This window comes from Rhinopithecus roxellana, chromosome 21 (genome assembly GCF_007565055.1).
Source record: "Rhinopithecus roxellana isolate Shanxi Qingling chromosome 21, ASM756505v1, whole genome shotgun sequence".
Taxonomy (NCBI): Eukaryota; Metazoa; Chordata; class Mammalia; order Primates; family Cercopithecidae; genus Rhinopithecus; species Rhinopithecus roxellana.
Genome location: NC_044569.1, coordinates 58,920,084 through 58,934,077, shown reverse-complemented (window position 1 = coordinate 58,934,077; position 13,994 = coordinate 58,920,084). Strand labels below are relative to the sequence as shown.

The following is a 13,994-nucleotide window of genomic DNA, read 5'->3' as shown; positions in this document are numbered from 1 at the left end:
TAAAAAAACAAAAAAATGCACTTGTACGCCATAAATTTATACTAGAAACAATAAAATCAAAAATTATTTAAAAAACAAAAAAGTTTATAAACTTAGGGTGCAAATAGAAACTTCTTGAAAAGCAGCAGCCGATCCCCTCCCCCAACCCACCTGTACAGCACCCTAGCGAGGGGCGTGAGGGGCAGAGCCTGGCTCTCCCGCGATGGGCGGGCGCGTCCCGCCGTGACTCCTCCCCGGAGCCTCACCGGCGCCGGACTCTGCCCTGGGCGCGCCCCGCGGAGCGGAGCCAAACCTGCGGGCGGTGGCGGCTGCACTCCCAGGACCCTGGCAACCGACCCTGGCCCCAAGGCCCGATCACCCAGGGGAGGAGCAGCACCGGGACCCAGTGCCGGCTGGGCGCCCCCCAAGGTAGGCGATTCCGAAGGTAGGGACCTTCGGGCCTGGTCCCTGCGGCGCGCCCCCGCATCCCCTCCAGGTATGTGGGTGTCCAGGTGCCTTTCCAGCGGCTTCCCCAGCGGAGCTCCTGGCATCAAAGACATTTCCTGTAAAAGGGTCCTTGGTGAAGAGGTAATCCTCCCTGAAAACCTCGGTTCTGGGCTCGAATTTCCTGGGCAAGAAGTTTCTTCTCCACTGGGAAGAGTTGCTTTTTTTCGCAGAGAGGAACCCCTACTTAACCCGGCGCACACCTGATTATTTATTTAGGTTGTTGTTATACAATCCGTTTGTCAGGGGTCCCCGCGATTTCTGCCTGCTAATTTCAGAGGCTGTGGAGAAAAGTCCTGCGGCAAACGCCCTGACCTGGGAACTCCAACGTGGTGACTTTGACAGGTCACTGCGCTCGTTATTTTTTAAACAGCAGAGATGAATGAGGGTGGCTGTCTTCATTCATTTGTCCGGGCTTCCGCAGCTGCAGGTGTAGTTAAAAGAACAGCCCATTGCTTGACCGTTTCCTTCATGTTGAGTAGGCATCATGAGATTTTAGAGCTGGAAGTTACAGAGTGCTAGGCGGCTAGACAAAGGAACACTCTTATCTTGCTAAAGACTAGTATGGGACCGTGCAGGTGTAGTTTTTAGACTGGATGATAACATAGCTGTGAATTTTCAGCCTTTTTGGAAGTAAAGACAAAACTGAATATAAGGATCAGAAAAAGCAACAAGCCCTGAACCTAACTGAAGCCGCATCTGTTCCCCAATATATTCTAATTGTTCTATTTTAGGAATCAAAACCTCTTTTACTTTTTTGGTGTATATAGATTAGATGAAGTGTCAGAATACAAAAAGGAATTATTCTGTGTTTGTGATAGAGAGGAGATAATCTGTCCTTTTGATTTTACCTAATGCTATTAAATATTCAGAGCTACTGAAGTCTGGTTTTCCTGAAATGTGAGCTGGGCAGGAGTGTCAGGTACCCTGGCAGACACAATTGGTGCTGTTGTTACGCTTTTCCCCTGCTGCCCACTCCCTTCGCCACCGCACTCCCAGTTTGAGTGAAGGCCCTTGACACAGAGGAATTTCTGCCCAAGGCAGGGAGTGTCCCCGTGTGGTTCCTCGAATGTTTGCAGAAAGAATGAAAACAACTATACTTCCTGGGACCCAGGCTGACGTCATAAGGCCAACGTCATAAGAAGGTTCTTACCTCTTGTTATTTACAAAATAAATTGATCCCTTGTCCTAACTAGAAAGAGACTTTTGAAATTAATACTGATGCTATTTTGTGAATTACTGATAGGCATGTTATTTGTTAGCTTATTTGTTTACAGTGTGCTCAACACTGAAGGTGAGTTGTAATCCAAATTTTGGCCAAAGCTAAAAAACGTAAGCTAGATTTAGACAAAGCTGAAAAATGAGGTGTATGTTTGCTTGGAATAATGACTGAAAAGGGAAATAACTGAAGATTTTGGTGGGAATGTAAAAGTCTTTCAAAGTAGTAGTTTCTCATCTTTTGAACTGAGATATTTACATCAAAATTATATGGCTATTTATTGATTGAAAATATTTCATTATGGCAAAATTTTACCATGAATTTACTAACATGTTTAAATGAATGTCATGTGAGCCAGCCTCTTATTTGGTGCTTTGACTCTCTTTCATGATAATTTTAAATATGAATGCCAAGAGTTAAGCACAAAAACAGCCATTTGTGTGGGTTTGGAAAACGAGAGAGAGAGATTGTGTGTGTGTGTGTGTGTGTGTGTGTGTGTGTGTGTGTGTACATTCAGTTTTAGAAACTATTTGGTGCATCTGTAAATTTGTGGGCCTATTCATGTAATCACTAAAACAATATTTATTGAGGGCACTGTGTTCTGTGTGAGAGAACCAGATGGGAGGGGAAGAAGGTCTGGGCCAAACACAGCCCTGTGTAAATAAGACACAGTTCTGTCCTCCTGGAATTGACTACATTGGAGTCCTCCAGGCCACCCCAAGTCAAGGCCATAGATTTACAGACCACAATGATCCATTCAATTTCGACCATGACTGAAACCAGATTAGTTTCGAATCACATATTTCCTTAAACTGATTTAAATAGTCAAATCTAAAAATGATAGAGGAGCTTGCGTGTTATTCTGGTCAGTGGTTTTCTCTTCTGTTTAGGTTGGGGAAGAACTTAGGAATCATGTGTTTCAGGCTTAATGCTATGAAATATTAACTTAAAATAGCTAAGTATCAATTTCATGCAAGTTAAATAAAAACTAAACTTGTAGTATGGATGACAATAATCTAGAGACAAAAATTAATAAACAAAAAATTTAAAACGGAAAAAATCTATCCATTAAATTATTTTTTTGCTATAAATTAGAAAAATATGACTATAATTATATTTTCCCCCTGGAGGAAAACAGCATCTTTATTCAAGTTATTCTTACTTTTCTGTTTTTTTTTTTTTTTAACAGCTTTATTGGAGATATAATTTACGTTCCATGAAGTATATCCAAGTGTTTCAATGATTTTTGGTAAATTTACTGAATGGTGCAACCATTAGCACAATCCAATTTTATATCATTTCATCATTCCCCAAACATCCCTGGGACCTGTTTGCAATCACTCCCATTCTTACCCCAGCTCCAGTCAACCCCTAATCTATTGTGTCTGTTTAGATCTGCCTTTTCTGGACATTTCATACAGATGGAATCGTACAATATATAGTCTTTAGCATCTGGCTTTTTTCAGTTAGAATAGTTGTTGAGATTTATTCAGGTTGTCACATGTATCTGTAGTTGGTTCCTTTTTATTGCTTGACTAGGGTTTATTCCATGCCATGGCTATGCCACATTTTGTTCACCATTTAGTAGACGTTTATGCAATTACATTTGCATGGTAAAACAGATACGTTGGTGCAGCTTCCATGGTAGCATAATGTGAGAATAACTGATGTGAGCCAGCCTCTTATTTGGTGCTTTGACTCTCTTTTATGATAATTTTAAATATGAATGCCAAGAGTTAAACATCCAGGTTCCTATTAAGCAGTGGTGTTTTCTGCGTATAACTGTCTAGAGAACAAACTAACATTAAGAACTTCTTAACTTGGCCGGGCACAGTGGCTCACGCCTGTAATCCCATCATTTTGGGAGGCCGAGCTGGGCAGATCACGAGGTCAGGAGTTCGAGACCAGCCTGACCAATATGGTGAAACCCCATCTCTACTAAAAATACAAAAACTAGCCGGGCATGGAGGCATGCATCTGTAATTCCAGCTACTCAGGAGGTTGAGGGAGGAGAATCGCTTGAACCCAGGAGGCAGAGGTTTCAGTGAGCCGAGATTGCACCATTGCGCTCCAGCCTGGGGACAGAGCGAGACTCGTCTGAACTTCTTACTTTCTCCAGCAATTTGGGAGGCTGAGGCAGGTGGATCACCTGAGGTCAGGAGTTGGAGACCAGCCTGGCCAACATTGTAAAACCGCTTCTTTACTAAAAATATTTTTAAAAAAATTAGCTGTGTGTGGTGGCGTGTGCCTGTAATCCCATCTCCTCGGGAGGCTGAGGTAAGAGAATTGCTTGAGCCTGGGAGGTAGAGGTTGCAGTGAGCTGAGATCTTGCCACTGCACTCCAGCCTGGGCAACAGAGAGAGACTCTGCCTCAAACAAACAAACAAACAAACAAACAAACAAACAAACAAACAAAAAAGAACTTCTTTACAACAACGTTGACTTTTGGTATACCTCTATTAGGAATCAGGAAACTGGAATAGCAGTTTCCCGCCAGAATTGTTTTCTTATATATCTCCATTGGCCTTCCTTTGTGCTATTATGGCAAATGCATTTTGGGGGTGGGGGCAGGTCATGTTTGACAACTTATGCTTAAATATCCTCTTAGGGAGATTTCTGTAGTTGAACAGAAATCCTTTTATAAAAATCTAGTCAGTTCTGTGAGCCTAAAAAGAAGACAGTGTCTCTCTGAATGCCTGTAAGTTCCTACTCAAATTGCAAGTTCCTTTTGGGGAAAAAAAAAGAGCATCAAAATAACTTGAAGTCTGTTTGTGTGTGTGTGTGTGTTTCAAGACAGGGTCTTATTCTGTCACTCACGCTGGAGTGCAGTGTCAGGATCCTAGCTCACTGAAGCCTCAAACTCCTGGGCTCAAGTGATCCTCCTGCCTCAGCCTCCTGTATGGCTGGGACTGCAGGAACGTGGCACCACGCCTAGCTAATTAAATTTTTTTTTTTTTCACAGATGAGGTATCACTGTGTTACGCAGACTGGCCTCCAATTCCTGGCCTTAAGCAATCCTTCCACCTTGGCCTCCCAAAGTGCTGGGATTACATATGTGAACCACTGTGGCCAGCTTTTGAAGTCTATTTTATGGGCAATTTAGAATGCAAAAGATTTTTTTTTAACATCTACAATTTGAAAAGAAGATAATGTAGGTTAAATAATATAGTTTTCCAAAGCTGAATGTCTTCATTTGCAACACATTTTTTTTTCTGCTGGAAATGTCAAAACAACTTCCTAAAACTCCTAGGTGAGAATACTACTACTGTTTTGATGATCTGTGTGTGATTGGATGATCAATCTCGATTGGTAATACACCTTTGTTTCCTTGATAAGGATTTTTAAAATTCTAAAACAAATGCATTTTTTTTCTAGCCTTATACTGATGATTTTATACCAAGTATCTCCTAAGAGGTATTTACCGTCTACAGGAATCCACCTTCATCATTCTCACTTTCAAATACTCCAGGGCGGAGACGTTCAGCAAGCTATGTTGGTTTATCAAGAGAAAGAAGGCTTGATTGGTATTGAAGTGTAAGCACCTGCTGTTTATTTTGATGCGGTCACTTACGTTGTTGTGGTCTGATACAAGGAACTTAGTTTTACCCAAAGTGGGAGGCTGCTTCTGACACTTCTGTCTTTCTATAAACACCTGGAATTTGGTAGGACGCTGCTCTTGGATACGTCAAACATCTTCATGCTGTGGGAGGGTGGGCGACGGTATTGATGAAAAGTAGAGTCATGGCCGGGCTTGGTGGCTCACGCCTGTAATCCCAGCACTTTGGGAGGCTGAGGCGGGTGGATCGCCTGAGGTCAGGATTTTGAGACCAGTCATAGGCAACATGGTAAAACCCCATCTCTACTAAAAATACAAAAATTAGCCAAGTGTGCTGACATATGCCTATAGTCCCAACTACTGGGGAGGCTGAGGCAGGAGAATCGCTTGAACCTGGGAGGCGGAGGTTGCAGTGAGCTGAGATTGAGCCATTGCACTCCAGCCTGGGTGACAGAGTGAGACTCTGTCGAAAAAAAGAAAAGAAAAGAAAAAGAAAAGTAGGGTCCTGGCTGTTCCAGACCCTGAATAAGTAGACATTTTCATCATTGATCCAAGAGTGTATATGCAGATGGACAAATATGAAGAATGAAAACATACTGTGATCTAGAAAGCTATTAGAAAAGGAATGGATAGATGAGAAAAAAGTTCTAGGTTCATGAAACCAGCTACTCGGGAGGCTGAGGCAGGAGAATGGCGTAAACCCGGGAGGCGGAGCTTGCAGTGAGCTGAGATCCGGCCACTGCACTCCAGCCTGGGCGACAGAGCGAGACTCCGTCTCAAAAAAAAAAAAAAAAGTTTGTTGGAAATATTCTTATATTTCCTACGTATTATTATATATTTCCTTCTACTTTATCACCTTTAATAAACCGGCTTTCCTTGTTTCTGTCATACTGAATGCTAAGTTTAATTGACTAGTCACGTAGCATGAGCTAGAATCAGCAGCCCAGTTGCCTGTTGTTTTTAACAACACTGATTCCATTGCTATCTATCTATCTCTGTATATGTATATATATATTTTATCATTTACACTGTTTTGGGGGTCAAGAATTTGAATGAAGAAAAACAAATCCAATTAATTTTGGCTTCCAGTTACTTCTGATAAAATCAGTGAAGGTTCTTGGATTTTGAAATCTCAATTGTGCATTGCTTTTTCTAGATCCTGCCAGATTACTATTTTTTTAAATAACATGTACAAATTCATCTTTTTCAGTGTAGAGTATTGTAAGTTTTGGGAAATTGTTATAGTCATAGAACCATGATCACTAACAAGATATATTCCGCCACCCCAAAGTCCTACGTGTTCCTTTTGTAGTCAGCCTGTCTCCCACTGCCAGTCCCAAGTAACCACTAATCCCTTTTGATTCCTACAGTTTTTACTTTTCTAGAATGTCAAATAGATGGAACCATAGAATATGTAAGCCCTTGAATTTGGCTGTTTCAGTTAGCATGATGCATTTGACACTTATCTATGTTGTTGTGTATATCCGTAATTCATTCCTTTTTTTTTTTTTTTTTTTTTGAAACAGAGTCTGACTCTGTCACCCATGCTGGAGTGCAGTGGCACAATCTCAGCTCACTGCAACCTCTGCCTCCTAGGTTCAAGCGATTCTTGTGCCTCAGCCTCCTGAGTAGCTGCAATTACACACATGCCCCGCCACAACTGGCTAATTTTTGTATCTTTAGTAGAGATGGGGTTTCGCCATGTTGGCCAGTCTGCTCTCGATCTCCTGACCTCAGGTGATCAGCTCGCCTCGGCCTCCCAAAGTGCTGGGATTACAGGTGTGAGCCACTGTGCCTGGTCCATTCCTTCTTAATAAGGAGTTATATTCACCTGTTGGTGAACATTTGCATTGTTTGCAGTGTTTGGCAATTATGAACATTTGTGTGCAGGTTTTATGGAATATAACTTTTCATTTCACTTGGATAAATACCAAGGCAGAGGGTTTCTGGGTTGTATACTATGTATTTAACTATATAGGAAACTGCCAAGCTGTTGTCCACAGCAGCTCCACATTTTCCATTCCCATTAGCAACAGACAGGAATTCCACCTGTTCCACATCCTCACCAGAACTGTTATGGTTTCTCTTTTTCCCCTTGTTTTTTAAATGACGTAAATTATGTTCAAGCTAAAATAATCCAGGACAAGCTCAGAAAACTGTAGGTATTTTATAAATTCCTGGGCTTTTCACTCCTAAAGTATTTTATAGAGCCACAAATGACATTTTCTAAAAGGACATCATGTAAATGTTGCAAGTGACTGTGACATATGTCATTGACCTCAGCTTCCTTTTATATTTTATTGACTGGCAAGTGTTAATCAGGTTTTGGGGTGACTTGTTAATACAGAAGTTCAAGTCAGGAGGAACAATTGGCTGATGGGGTAAGGAAGGAATTGTGAGGGGAAAACTAAGCTTGGGAACTGACACTTTCAAATCATGTCCTACAAGCAAATGTCCACAATAAGTTGTGAGTATAAACATTATGATTCAATATTAATTTAATGTGCATGAAGTCAGATACTCCATTAAGCACTTTTCATGCAATATCTCATTTAATCCTCACATAACTCTGAGAAAGTTGGCATTCTCATCTGAATTTTTCTGTTGAGGAACTGAGGCTTAGGAAGTTTAAATCATTTTCCAGGACCTCCCAGCTGGTGAGGAAGTGGAACGGAGTCTTGTAGGCAGAACAACTGAGTGCAAATCCCTTGTTTTTAAGCCATGCAGCCAAACTGCCTTTGTTCATGGAGTAAATCTACTGGGACAACAACATCTGTTCAGGCTCCTGAAGGACACACCTGGGACCTCCCATCAGGAGTTCTGTGACTGTTACTTAGTGACCTACTTTGGAAAACTTTGATTCTTCAGCTATCTTGGCCCAAGAAGTTGAAGCTTAGAAATTCCTTCAGAATGTAGCGGAGGCAAAGTGGTAAGTTAGAAGGAGCTAGCAGACTCCTGAGAGAGAGCCAGACAACTCGTGGCTTGGGATCCAATGGCCACCAACTAGTTATCTTTGTGTATGTTGTTGAGCCTTGTTTCTTCATCTGCAAAATGGGAATAATAATGCCAACCTCTCAGGGCATATGTGAGAAGTATTATAGAGAGCATACCCTACCGGGCATACAGTCCTCACTTAACAAATCCTGGCTCCTGCTTCCCACTCTTCTCCAGATGGGAAGGGATGCGTGTGCTTTGCACCTTTTTGCAGTTTAGTTGCTGAACTGAACATTGGCTGAAACTTTCAGCTGTTTTTCAATGCTTCAAATTATGCCAGTGAACTATGAGGATAGACTGTTTCATGAAAAAGACATCTGAATTTGGGGTCAGCCTATTTGTGTTCAGTTGATGAGGTTCTTGTAACCCTGAAAATCTTATATCCTTTTTTGTGCCTTATTGCATTATATATATATATATATACACACACACACATATATATAATATATATACACACACACTGAAGATAATAACTATAACACAGTGTTGTAATGATTAATTTTGGCAATATGTGAAAAATTATTTGGTAAGTGGCACGTTTTGTCAATAGTATGTATTTGTATATTGTGTTTACACCAATATTTCATTTTTCCTCCAAAATAGCTTGTATCTTATATCTAAGAATTTTCTGTAGCACTGGCTATAATATATGTGTATATACAAATGAGTATCATGCAGTTGAATAAAATTAATTCTACTTAGCAAAAGCTTAGATTCTTATTTGGAAACAGAACTTGGGTACAGTGTAACATGCATGTCTTTCATATACTGTGTGTCATTTTCAGGTAAACTGCACAGTCACCTGAGATTTAGCCAGCTGACACTGGATGTCACCATTGTGTTGTGTAAAGTAGCTGCAGAACAGGTGTGCTATTTAGTATTCAGGGCACAGTTAGTCTCATCAAGGGTTTGGAGATAGTTCACTGTTTTCCCTCATATAACCGAATTATCCTTGTGGCACTTTTGTAGTAACTTACTTTTTCAGTTTCTAATATTCAAGCTCTATAAAATAGTGATCAAAAATGAACAAATAATCCCTTAGAACCAGGAAACGAAAACCTGAAAACTCAGAAACTGTACTGAAACCAAGCAGGGCTCTTGATTGCAATCCTGAGTAATTGATTCTGGCTGACTTAGTAGAAGAAGAATTTACTGAGAGGATATAGAGCAGCTACTGGAATTGAAGGGAATGTTGAAAAACTAGGTTTGGAAAATGGGAGGATCTCATATACTAGGACACCAGTGAAATCAGGTTGTGGGATGAGGAGTTAGGGTCCTCCTGACATAGCCACTAGCCACTGACCACTGGATACTGCCACTGAATTTGCTGCCACTTGAAGCACCACTCTGTGTCACAGACTCCTTCCCTTTCCTGAACAATGACTGGATTTCCACTGCCTCCAGCTCCAACCAGCCAGATGGCCATTCCCTGAGTTGCACTTCCAGCGGGAGCTCTCATTTGACTGATTCTAGGTGTTGTCCCTATGCCCTAGCTCCAGGGAGTGAGCATGAACAAGAGACCTTCCCTGCAAGACTCATACAGACGGTGCCTCAGCATATCTGGGAAGGAGATTCAAACACTAGCTAGCCAAAACTTGCCAGACATCCAGCATGGTGCTTTTCAATCAGCAGGCCCCAGACGTGAGTGGAGAATACCTCTGTGTGGTCAATCAGATTTTGTTGCCCCTTCTCTGGGCTGACCTGGGGTCAGTTGTTTACACCTTGCAGTACCTGGCAGCTTCACTCTTGTCTTTGCCTCAATCCTGGGGGATCCGTAAGAGCAACGGCTAAGCCTGTTTTAATGTGGCCAAGGAGACAACTCCTTAGGCAAACTGGAAGTCTCAAAAAGTTTAGGTCAAAAAGAAAAAGGTCTTGTAACATTAAAAGAAAAGAAAATGGTAGACTTTGCTGTTTGCCGTGGTTTCCTTAGAACACTGCTCTAGCGACCGGGTGCCGTGACTCATGCCTGTAATCCCAACACTTTGGGAGGCCAAGGTGGGTGGATCACTTGAGGCCAGTAATTCAAGACCAGTCTGGCCAACATGGCGAAACCCCATCTCTACTAAAAATACAAAAAAAATAGCTGGGTGTAGTGGTTCACCTCTGTAATCCCAGCTACTTGGGAAGCTGAGGCACGAGAGTCACTGGAATCCAGGAAGCGGAGGTTGAAGTAAGCAGAGATCACGCCACTCCACTCAAACCTGGACAAGAGTGAGACCCTGTCTCAAAAAAAAAAAAAAAAAAAAAAAAAAAAAAAAAAACAACAACAACAACAACCACAAAAACCAGAACACTGCTCTAGGCACATGCCAGCCTCTGCTCTTGCTTTCCCGTTTGCCTGGAACTCTCTTCTCCTAGATCCTAGAGAGCCACACGGCTTGCACTTGATTTCTTCATCTTTTGCTCAAATACCACCTCCTCAGATCAGCTTCCCTCACTGCTCATCTAGAACAGCACCTCCTTTTACCCTCAGTCCCCTGACTGACTTTTCTTCATGTCATTCATCACAGCCTCCCTTAGACTCCCTCTATATTACCTGTTTGTTTAATGTCTGTCTTTCCCTCTGTACTGAAAATCCTATGAAACTATGGTCTGTGGCTCAGACCTATAACCACAGTTCCTAACACAGTGGCTTTCTGTAAATATTTACTCTCTCAATAAATGAATCAAGGGTCAAGCAAAGAAAGGAAACACCCTTGTTACAGTCTCTACAATATAAACAGTGTCTGTAATCTTTTTCTAGGGTTGCTCTAATAAAGTACCACACACGGAGTGGCTTGAACAGGGAAATGGATCATCTCTCAGTTCTAGAGCCTGGAAGTTCAAGATCAAGGTGTCTGCAGGGATGTGAGCGAGATCTGTTTCGTGCCTCTCCCCTGCTAGTGGTTTGCTAGTAATGGTTGATGTTCCTTGGCATATAGAAGCATCGCTACATCTCTGCCTTCATTTTCACAGGGCATTCGGTGTTCTCGTCTCTCGCCACATTGCTCCTTTTCATAAGGATATCAGGCATATTGGAGTAGGGATCGCCCCTACTCCAGTACCTGACCTCATGTTTACTTAACTAATTACCCCTGCAAAACCTTATTTCTAAATAAGGTCCCATTCTGAGGAACTGGGGATTAGGACTTTAACATTAATTTGGAGGGAGGACACAGCTCAACCCATCACAGGCACTTGTTTGTGTTTATTGTATAAAACTTCTGCTGTTCTCGTGTCATTAACCAGAGCACAAGGTTCAGGTAGATTCTCCTGGGTGCCTGGTGGTGTGGTGGTTTATCATATGGATTACAATTCACTATAATATGTGTACATTGCTTTGTGGATTGTAAACTCTTCATTAGATGGTAGCATCATTGTTTGAGGAAACTGACAAATAATCAGCGCATTAGCAATAAGGAATTTGTACCACGGATTTGCTAAAGTCCTCCACAGCAATTTTTCCTTCATAGCCCAGTTCAGTCTGCAGATTATTTAAAATGTAACCTGCTTCTTTCCTGGAAGAAACGAAACCACTCAGATTGCTTGTCAGCCTTAATTGTGGATAATGGTTTCATATTTTATGTACTTGTTTGACAAATACGTGCAAATAATTTATTATATATTATATGTGCTGCTGTAAGTGCTTGACAAATATTAACTCATGAACAACCCCACATTGATTATTGTTGTTAAGAATTAATATTATTTTCATTTTACTGTTAAGGAAACTGAGGCACAGAGCAGTTAAGGGACTTGACAGAGGTCACACAGGTATGGAGTGGCAGAATGGAGCCATGAGACTAGGCAGGCTGCCTCTAAACTGTTTCGGCTGTGGAACCCTCTTTCTTCACAGAAAGCCTCATGGAAAAATTCAGTGTGTGTGACAGAACAAAGCAGAGCTGCTGTGGTTGAAGTTGAGGTGGCAGAGCTCTGTCTGTTCAGCAGCCCTCCACCTCCTCCCTGGGAGCCCTGTTTGAAAGGCCCTTGTCTAGGAAATACCTCCTCTTGGCGTGATGCCACCTGTAAGCTGTCTTCAATCCATTCTAGCATAAGACAAATAAAAGTATTTCCTTACTTTAACTGATTGTGATTTATTTTGAAATTTTTATCCCCTTAATCTACTTCTGGCTGAAATAAAATGCTAACATGGATTTTTCCTAGGATAGTAATGCCATATGGCAATTTGGACTTTGCCGGCTTATGTTCCCCTTGGGTTTCTTTCTACAAACCAGGGACTCTGGGTACAAAAGTTTTCTGAGCCAAAGACAGATATGGAATTTAATTTCATATGGATACAGTTATAAAGCTTTGCAACCAGATAGATGTGAACTACCTGCCCTGCTTGTCTTCTGTGGCTATTGATAATATAAAATAACAGGGTAACACTATTGCCAGTGACTGTCCATTGAGTGCCTTCTGTTAGCAGGCATTAAAAAAAAAAAAAAAAAAAAAAAAAAAAAAAAAAAAAAAAAAAAAAAAAAACTTCATTTTCATATCTCTAGGTGTTATCACCCCTATCTGACAGCTATTTAAGTGAAGACTAAGATTTTATGTAACTTGTTTAATATGGCCCAACCAGTAAGTGGAAAAGGTGGGAAGTTTTCAGAAATATCAGTGATCAAGAAACAAAATTCCTTGATTTTAAGAATAAAAGGTACATACGAGAGTATATTTTAGGATAAAAGACGTAAGACCCGATGCAATTTTCAAATTATGAAACAGCCTGAGAATGCAGATGGATTCATTCTAAAGAGTGATTCATTCCTGTGATAAAATGCCTCTTATCATCTGTTAATGTACACACTGCATAACATACTAAAAAGGAAAATGAAAGTAAATCAGTCAAATGGGACTGTAGATCAAGGGTACTGTACTGGAGGAAAAAAACCAACTCAGGCCAGATAGATTGCTTTGCTTCCCTCTATTTTCCAGCTGGTCCTGCCCCACTCCTTGCCAAGCCCTAATCCATCAGCAAATGGTTCCTGTAAAGGGCCAGATAGGAAATACTGTAGGCGTTGCCTGCCACATACTTTCTCTGTCACAAATACTGAACTCTGCTGTTTGTGGTGCTAAAGCAACATAAAAGATATGTACACAAATGGCCATGTTGCATTAGAGTAAAACTTCATTTGTGGGCACTACGTTTGAACTTCATATAATTTTCATGTGTCATGAAATGTTATCCTTTGATTTTTTTCAACCATTTTTATGAATACTAAATTTGAAATTCATATAATTTTCATGTACCATGAAATGTTATTCTTCTTTTGATTTTTTGTTTGACCATTCAAAAATGTAAGAACCATTCTTAGCTCTGGGGCTGTACAAACAGGAGGGATATCGGATTGAGCTCCCAGGCTGGGGCTTGCTGACCCCTACCCTGGCCTGACCATCCTCTCTCTGGCTTCCAAGCGTACTGCGTATTGACCCTATGGGTGTTTCTCTTACTTCAAGCATTTAAATGTTGTTTTGCACCAATATCTTAATCCCGGAAGAGATTTCAGAGGACCCAGTAAGAGACGTACTTCCACTCATAGTTTGCAAAAGCACACTTGCAGAGTTGCTGCTGCCAAATCAACTTCCGCCGAAACAAATATTTAATAGAAGCCATAGCTGCTAAGAGGATTTATAATAAAATGGAAAATTCTTGGCATATTCTGTCAATTTCATTGAAGATTAAAGGACTTTGTAGTATCCCCAGAAGTGATCTTGTTTCAAAGTGATGCTCTCAAATACGCAAATTCTTTGTTTTTTTTTCAG

General features: G+C 41.1%; 1 protein-coding gene across 2 annotated transcripts in view; it reads left to right on the top strand.

Moving 5' to 3' along the window:
- Positions 1-235: 235 nt before the first annotated feature.
- Positions 236-13,994, top strand: part of CCDC68 (coiled-coil domain containing 68) — a 55,837-nt gene continuing 42,078 nt past the window's right edge. The window contains exon 1 of one of the 2 annotated variants that reach the window (XM_010375912.2): positions 236-408. The gene's annotated coding sequence lies outside the window, so the exon portion shown is untranslated. The remainder of the gene's footprint in view (positions 409-13,994) is intronic. The other variant, XM_010375919.2, reaches the window with a different exon arrangement.